This window comes from Fukomys damarensis, unplaced genomic scaffold (assembly GCF_012274545.1).
Source record: "Fukomys damarensis isolate Sample0158 unplaced genomic scaffold, DMR_v1.0_HiC HiC_scaffold_10, whole genome shotgun sequence".
NCBI classification, from domain to species: domain Eukaryota; kingdom Metazoa; phylum Chordata; class Mammalia; order Rodentia; family Bathyergidae; genus Fukomys; species Fukomys damarensis.
The window spans coordinates 8,243,483-8,252,720 of NW_022900922.1; positions in this window are offsets into that span (position 1 = coordinate 8,243,483).

The window sequence follows — 9,238 nt, forward strand, 5'->3', positions numbered from 1 at the left end:
ACAAAAAAAAAAAAAAAAAAAAAAAAAGGGAACTCAAAACAATTAGAAACCAGCACTCTCATTCTTTGCTGCCACTCATGGCTCAGGATGTGTAGTTGGTGGTGGGAGGCAACTGCCCCTGCAGATAGATAGTCATTCCTGCAGTGCTCTGTGCCCCTTTGAGGCTTCCCACTGGCTCTGGCATGGTCTGCAGCTCACCTGCACCCTCTCCACAGACAAGAAAAGAGCACAGATGAGTGAGCTTGTGTCCTGGTTTGTGTGTGTGCAGTTCCAAACCGAGATGAGCCATTTGGCCTCTCCCAGGTACAGGTGGACGTGCTCCTCAGGAAAGGCTTGCTATGCTCCTTCTGGGGAGTGATGCCTGCTCTAAGCTTGTACACCAGCTCTGCCTGTCAAATGGCTAAGGTGCCAGGGATGAAGTGAGGGTTAGAGTGGCTTCTTCTCAGGACATAGGGAGGATGCCAAAGCCTGGAGTGCTGAGTTGAGCAGCGGCCCTGCTGCCACCGCCTACAGAACCCAGGAGGCCACCCTTCCCTGAGCTTGGCACACAAGTTCCTCAGGCTCTCTGAAAACTGGGAACCAAAACCTATCTGTTGGCTCTTTGAAAAGAGTGTAAGAAAATCATCTATATAGGTGAATTTTTTTTTAAATCAATATAGGGCTGGGGATGTAGCTCAGTGGTTCCGCCGCCTGCCTTGCAAGTGCAAGGACCAGAGTTCGATCCCTGGTACCAAAAAATTAAAAATAAAAAATGTAATATCATAAAAGACACAAAGCTATTAATCCCCCTCAAAATCCTCCCACTTGCTTTGAACATACTTATTCCACCATTCTTGCCAAAACAGTTCTGGAAGTCCTCTTATTTTTTTTCCAAGGTCACATGACTTTAAGGTAGTACATTGTAGAAAAGGCCAACTTCTGCTCCCAGATGTGCTCTTGTCCTCAGACTTTAACGCCATGATTTAGAAGATGTAGATGCTATTGCCTAAATATTATTCTATACATTTCCATCAGTGTCAGAAAAGCACCTTAAGTTGCTACTTAATTTGCGCCACAGTTACTGGGTGGAAGTTCTCTTTTGTGAGTGTCTTTAGTTGCACTGTCAAGGCTGCCTCAATGTCCCGAATCAATTCAAAACATTTGCTTTTCGTGGTCATTTTGACTATGTCCCTGCAGATGCTGCCACTGCAGGCCTGGGCCGTCTCCCCATAGATCTTCCCATCATAGACGTAGGTCATGTCCCTGTACATTCTCCCACTGCAGACCCTCCAGTCACTGTAGACCTGGGCACGTTGTCCTCACTGAACTCCCAGTGTTGACCTGGGCCCTGTCCCCACTGTAAACCTGAGCTGTGACTCCACTGACCTTCCCACTGTAGTCCTGGGCTCTGGCCTCCCGTCCCTTTCTGGGTGTCCTGTGCCTTAGTTTCAGAGCGTTGGCATAGACCCTTTTGGAGGAGGACTGTGGACACTGTCCCATGTGGGCGGCCTTTGTCCCCTCATGGGCTCCACCCCCCAGGCTGTGCCTCCTAGAACTGAGGCTTCTGTAAAGTCTGGTTCAATTGTGGAGATTCTGATTCACTGGTACTGAGCTGCAGTGAGATTTCTAAAAACAGCATTTCTGAGCACTGACTCAGTGGCAAGCAGAGTCTCTTGGTTCTGTTCATCCTCACTGAATAGGAAGGAGTGACTCATCCTCCCTGCACTGGGCTTAGAAAGGTCCCTTGACACCAAGCCTGTGGCCTGATGCCAGGTTGGGGCTGCTCCCACCCAGGCAGCCCTCGAGAGAACAGATCCTACAGCTCGCTGATGTAGACAGCCATCCCTGCCTCCAAATGGTGGAGGAGGTAGACATGCTCACTTTCCCACAGCCACGGCAGGGGACGTGAGGCCAGGGACTTCTGAGCAGCCAGGCCAGGGGTCACTGGCAGGGTCCTCCCTCATCCACCAGAATCTATGAAGCTTTCCTTGCTAATGGAGGAGGACTTTCTGTGACAAGTCTGCTTAGAAGGCACCACCTTAGATCAAATTTTCAGGCCAAAGTCCTCAACCCCCACCAATATATTTAGTTTCTCACACTCCTTTACTCCCTGTCCTTCCCACCAGAACAGCCTCCAGATGATAAATGCTTGAGTCTCCCTCTTAGAAGGTCTTGATGACCTGAAGCCCCCACACCCTCTAGGCTTCAGCGTGCAGACCTAGCCCTGAGAGACCCTTGGGCAGGAAATGACTGCATGTCCCCTTATTCCTGTCACTGGTCAGTTATCTTTGCTGTCCAATCCAGGGCTGGCCCAGGGAGCCAGGGAGGGACTAAAATAACTCACTTGTGTTGGGAGCGATAGGTGTTGTGACTAAGGTTGGGGGTCCCCTATCAAGCCCAGCCCAGGTTTTCAATGGGGTGCAAATAATTTGAGAGGTTTTCGCAGAAATACCCAGTGGGAACCATGGGGTAGGGAAAGGGTCTTGTCTGGCAGTGTGGCCATGTGGGCAGCTAGTGACTGGGCCTTCAGAGCCCTCCTGGCACCATGAGAAAGACCCCTCAATTGTCCCCCCAAGAGAAGTCTGGAGTGTTTAGCAACTCTCTCTTACTGGAAGCAGTCCCCTGCAGGAGCTCCTTCAGGTGGCCAGGAAAGCCCCCAGGACACGGAGAGGCCAAACTGGGGCCGAGTGAGACAAAGCATCCAAGCTGCACCTTCTGGCCACCTTAACAGCCCAGGGCAGGCCCTACAACGTCTTTTCCCCATCCTGGCATTAAGAAGAAGATGTGGCTAAAAATAACTCGTACAGGGCTGGGGATTTAGCTTAATGGTTCTGCTGCCTGCCTTGCAAGCGCAAGGACCTGAGTTTGATCCCCGGTACCAAAAACAAAAACAAACCATACCACATATCAACCTTGCACTGGGCTTGGATTAGTGCAAGAATGGGCGAGAGGATCAGGATTTAGTAGAAGGAAGCTGTCGGAATGAAGGTCTTCCCCCTGAAACATCCCCTTGTGCTGGGTAGGCTGGTTCTTCAGAGCATGCTGAGTTCCTGAGCTGAAACAGTCTTTCCAAAGTGGGATACGTTTTCCTGGCTTCCAACCAGCACTTCAACGATGGTTGGGGCACAGAGCCAGCTCTGAGTGCATCCCTGGCTGCTGGCCAGGGCTTAAAGAAGTGCTTTCAATGGCTGAGATTGGCTGGACTGAACCTAATTTATAAATAATCCAAGAGATGTGAGCTGCCTCCCCAGAGGCGAGGTTTGCTTGTGCCTTGCCCAAGGAAGATCCCGGTAAAGCTCAGTCAAGTTTGTTTGTTTGCTTTGATTTCTTGGAGAAGAGATGAGCCTTTCTGGCTTCAGAGATGCAAGGTAAAAACTTATACCCAGTGTCTGGAGTTGACCTTTGCTTCCTTAAAACTAATTGGAGACAGAAACGCTGAATCTATGCCACAGGCTCTCAAACTTGACCTCACATTGCAATCCTATCGAGAGCTCTTTACAATGCAGATTCCGTGGCCACTGGGAAATCCTGGCTCTGCAGGTGAAGCAACTCAGGGCATCTGAATTGGAGCTCACAGACCACATGTGCTCTGAGATGCAGACTATGAATGGCGCCATTTGAAAGAGATCGGCCATAGTAACAAGTAGAAAATCAAAAGTATGATCGAAGGGCCGGGGGTTTAGCTCAGTGGTTCCATGGTTCCACGGCCTGTCTCACAATTGCAAGGACCCAAGTTCAATCCCTGGGACAAATATAAAATTAGAAGAAAAAGTAGAGTTGGCATTTAGAAATTATGGCTCCTGGTGAGACCTTGAAAGATGGACCACCTGCCCCAACCCTTCCTTCTGGGTTGGCCTCACCAAGGGACCTCGGGGTCACATAGGGCCTCCCACTGAGCTGCCAGGGTCAGTCCTCAGCTTGCACCTCCAGAGTCTCAGAGAGGAAGCATAATAAGCAGGTTGTCAAGGGCTGATGAATAGGTCTCCTAGTAATGTCAGAGATGTCAGCCTTCCCCAGGGTGAGAAAGGAACTAGAAGGCTTTCCACTTGAACAGAAACTGTCACCTGAGGCCAAAATAGAAGGAAAATCAAGGCCACCCCTTACACGTTTACAGAGGTGGGGCTGGAGCCTGGGAGCTCCAAAGGCTGTGTGAGCAGAGCGGAGTCTGGACTAGTGCTCTGGTGGGCTCTCAGCCGGCTTCCTTCTAACTGGAGTTCTTGCCTCCTTCCTGGCTGTCCATCCCATCCCCATGATCTGTCAGTCATTTATTGGGAGGCTTCTCTGGGCCAGGGAGACTCGTGAAGGCTCTGTTACCTCATTGAACCCTCAGGACTTGTGAAATCAGCACGGCCAGCCCTGTTTACAAATGACTTACCAGGGACCCATTTCTCAGCCACAGGATGATGCAGGAGTTCACACCCGGCTGGCCACCTTGTAATCCAGCCTGCCTCCTGTCTCACAGTGACAAGCCCTCGTGCGGGATGATGCAGTTGTTTCAAGGTTGGGCATTAGGGATACTATGGAATCTGGGCTTTGTTTGGCGGCGGGGTGGGGGATGTTGGTACTGGAAATTGAACCTAGGGCTTGTGCAAAGCTTCATTTGCATCCCTTTCTTATTTTTATTTTTTGTTTTAACACAAAGGAGGAAGAGATCCAGCCCCTGCCCAGGACAAGGGCTGTCCAAACTTGACTGTGCTTGTGAGTCACTGGAGATCTAGCTAAAATGCACATTCTTATTTAGTAGCTTTCAGAGGGCTGAGATTCTGCATCTCTGGTAAAGCCTGAGTGATGCCTATGGTGTGAGTCAAGAAACTTCGAGTAGCAAGACCCTAACCCAGGACTCTGCGTTCCCCAGCTACTAGGGTCATGCTTAGAAATGAGACTGGAGAGCTCAAAGGTATGTTTACCAAAGAACAAGGAAGCTGGAAATTTTGCATTATCTTTTCAAGATTTTTTTTTCTTTCTCAGCATGTCTTCAAACCCTGGGGCAGACCCTGGAATCAGTGCCCTAATTCCAACTCATTCCAACCCTAATTCCTCTGATGGGAGGTGGGGAGTAGGGTTCGTTAATGTTGACGTTCTTTCTGAAACATTTGCCATCAGGCAAACCTTTGCCGTCGCTTGGGAGGTTGGAGACTTGTCCAACATTGGATGGAAAGGCCATGTCCCCAGGAGTGGGATACGCTTGAGCAGGATGTACACTATCATCTCACTCCCTAACTAAACTTCCCTGCATTCCTGAGACTAAGCCATAGGCAGGAACGATCGTTCCCTGTGTACTTAACATTTAAAATAAGAAACACGCTTTAGGCAGTAAGCTGTTTAGTCTGTTGAACGTTTTCATGTCAAGTCGCAGAAGGACCAGTGGAAACGAAGGCATATGGCCAGGGATTTAGCTCAGTGGTTCTGCTGCCTGCCTCACCTGCGCAAGGACCGAGTTCGATCCCCGGTACCAAACAAACAAAAAAACCCAAGCCAAAAGCAAGTCATGACCTTCACCCTGACAACGTGAATTATTCAGTTCCTCTAAGCCAGACATAGAGGTCAGAGGACCCTGTGTTCCTCAGTCAGTGAAACCAGGTCAGTAGAAAGAGCTTCAGCCACTATTTTGTCTTTGGTTTGACCATGTGATTCAAATCTCATCTCCCACATGATTCTAGGTTGGTAGCAAATCTCATCCTATTTGAAAGAGTTTGTTGTCTAAAATAAATGGCATAGGGCTGGGAATTTAGCTCATTGGTTCCACCGCCTCCCTCACAAGTGCAAGGTCCTGAGTTCGATCCCCAGTACCAAAAATAAAAATAAATAAATAGATTTAAAATACTTGACTTTCATTTCATAAGTTGTAGTACAAATACTCACCAAATAGACTCAGCTAAAACTTTTGTCAAGAAGAGAGTATCATGGGTCACTGGAGCCAGCCAACCATAGACCGAAACCTCTGAAAACATGAGCCGAAACAAACCTCTCCTCCTTTTGAATTGTTGGCGTCAGGGTCCTAGTGATGGGAATTCTGAACCACATCCAGTTTTCTACAAGTTCAGCAGAATGTGTGCACTTTCAGGGCAGTCACCACTCATAAACATGTGTTTTTCCTGCACTCTAGAAATTTATGGTTTGGGCAAGTTCCCAAATGCTTATATCATTTGTTCCTCCATCCAGCCTGTGCCACTGAGTGCCTTCTATGCAGGAGACATTAGGCGAAGCTCTGGGCATACGATGGCCGATAACTACGGTCACAGTCCCCTTCCTCTTGGTTAGTTTCTGTCTTGTGGAAGCCAATCTCCAAAGATGTCCTGTGATGAACTTATGTCTTTATATTGTTGCCTCTATCGTGAACTTGGGCCGTCCCTAGAATTCACTTGCAGCCAACAGAATATGATGAAAATGATGTGCCCTGGCTTCTCAGCTGGGGTAGAGAGAAACCTGCCACTTCTGTGTTGCTCTCTGGGAAGGCTTGTGCCGAAGAGGGCACATGAAGATCTCCACACAGGGACGAAGACCGAGCTAGCTTTGTAGAGAGTCAGTGTAGAGAAGGAAGAACCCTGCCCACGCAGCTCCCTGGAGCCCAGGCTGGGTGTGTGAGTGAAGAGGCCGTCCAGAAAATGCTTTACCAACAGAGCTGAAGTGGAGAAGAATGAGGGAACTTGGTTGATATCCAGGTGTGCCCCTGTCCAGCCATCCCAGCTACCTTTAGTGGTCCAAGCTACCTGGGAGAGTTGAGTCTTTCTGCCCTGCCCTTCCAGAACTCCTGATCCACAAAATTGTAGCCATCACAAGTAATTGTATTTTATGCTACTAAGCTTTGAGGCTGGATGCTATGCAGTACCACACAAGTGACACAAATCTGATGGACATGGGTAAAATTTGAATAGCCACACAAAAAGATGTGCAAGGTGATGGTGCAAATTATGTGAAGGAGCAAAGGATAACGTTTGGGCATGTAGGTAGAGGAATGCTGTGGCTGGGTCTAGATGTCCCCCACAAAGCCCCATGCAGTCATAGTAGGGCTTTTTCAGAGGTGGCTGGTTGTAAAGTGTGTGATGCTGGGGTTGATTCACGGTGTAATGGTAGGATTAAGGGCACTGGGATTAAGGGTGTGAGTGCTGCCCGCCCTAAGGGCAGCTAGCCTGGATAAGGTATAAGGCACAGAGAGAAGCTTGTCACTTGTTTGCTTGCTTGCTTTTTCTGTTTTATGGACAGCTTGAATTGTTTCTCCTCTGCACTGCTTCTCTGTCATGCCACCCTGCCTTGGAGCCAGCCAACTAGGAAATGAAAACTCTACAAACTGAGCTAAAAACAAAACAAAACCCTTTCAGTCTTTAACTTTGGGTGTTGGGTATTTTATCTCAGCAATGAGAAAAGTAACTAAGACAGTGATGTCCCCCATCAGAGAAGTGAGGGAGGGCTTCCTAATGGAAAGGGTGCCTAAATTTAGATGTGGGCCTAGAAATAGGGCTAGACCCTTCTCCATTTTTGGTGGGAGTGCAGACTGGAGCAACCACTGTGGAAATCAATTTGGAGATACCTCAAAGAACTAGGACTAGAGGTTCCATTTGACCCAGCTATCCCTCTGCTATCTATTCCAAAAGAATTAAAAGAATCATGCCACAGTGATATATGCACACCCATGTTTACAGTGGCACAGTTTGTAATAGCTAAAAATTGGAAACAGACCAAATGCCCATCAGTTGCAGACTGGATAAAGAAGATGTGGTTTTCTATAAAATGGAGTACTATTCAGCCATAAAGCATGAGAAACTAGAGTCATTCATAGGAAAATGGATGCATATTGAGGCCATACTCTTAAGTGGAATAAATAAGACACATGAGTAAATGCTGAATAGTTTCTCTGGTGTGAAAAACTAAAAGTGTAATTAAGATCCTAGTGGTATAATTGATAATGTGAAACAGGAAGAAAAGGGCTAAAGATGTAGGGGAAGTAGAAAGGGTAGGGGAAAGGAAATAAGGGAAAAGAAAAAATATGAGAAAATGAAAAAATGGAAATAAAGTGTTTGTAAATTGGGAGGGGAGGAGGGATGAAGGGAGGGCAGGGACAAGGGGAAAAAATGAGAACCAAGACCTGTCATGTAGAGGTACAGGATCCCAATGATGAATGGAACTGTACTGTATACCCTAAAGGTACCGATAAACTCAACGAGAAACAAAAATACAACCCCCCCAAAAGAAATATGGTGACTTTAAATTAAAAATGTATTACAATAAAAGGCACACTGTCATTCATCCCCCTCATAGTGCTGCCCCTGATTCCGAACACACCCCATCATTCTCTGGAAGTCCTCTTTCGTGAGTGAATAGGTGAGCAGCCTTGGGCTCCGTCACTTTCTCCACCTGTACACAGGCAGTCGTGATGATTCCTGGTTGGCAGCCATCGGAGCATGGCCCACCCCTGTGGACATGGGTCAGGGAGCTTTCGGGATAGCTTGGGTACCAGATGAGCAGAGGATGCAGCAGCCACGGATTGGGGCAGGAGTCTGCTGAGGTCCTGAGGGCAGCCTGGGGCAGCCACGCCTCCATTTTGCCACCTTCCAGTATCTTCCGTTTGCAGCAGACCCCTTTAGGAGCCCAAGAGCCAGATTGTTTTAAACATTCACGTGCACATTGCAAACAGTACCCTCATGATCATTTTGGAGAAAGTGGTTTGATTGTTCCCTGGCAGGACAGAATACCCAGTCCAGGTAAATATTTCCTTCATTGTCTTAAAGGTGGGTTTAATAGTTTGCATGTTCAGATCAAAATCCGATTAAGATGTGTCCAATTTGTTATGTCTTTGAAGTCTCTTTTGATCTATAGCCATCCTTTTCTGTTCCACAGGGTTTTTTTTTTTTCCCTCTTCTCGCCACTGACTTGAAGAAACTGGGTCACTTGACCTGTGGAAGGTTTCACCTTCTTGATTCATCTCTTGATAAGGTATGTAGGTCTTTGTTTTTTTAAGCAAATAGTCCCATCCACCTCACAAGAGAATAACCCTGTCTTAGTCCACTCAGATTACTCTAACAAAATACCACTGCCTGGATAGCTGATGTATTTATTTCTCACAGTGCTGGGGCTGGAGGTCTGAAGTCAAGGTGTCATCAAATTCAGTTCTGCGCAGGGCCCTCTTCTCTCTCTCTATTGTGCCCTCTCCCCATACCCTCGCCTGGTAGAGGTGGATTCTCTGGGGGTCTCTTTTATAAAGGCCCTATTCCACTTATGAGGGCTCTACTGTATAGAGCTATTCAGCCCCAAAAGTCCCACC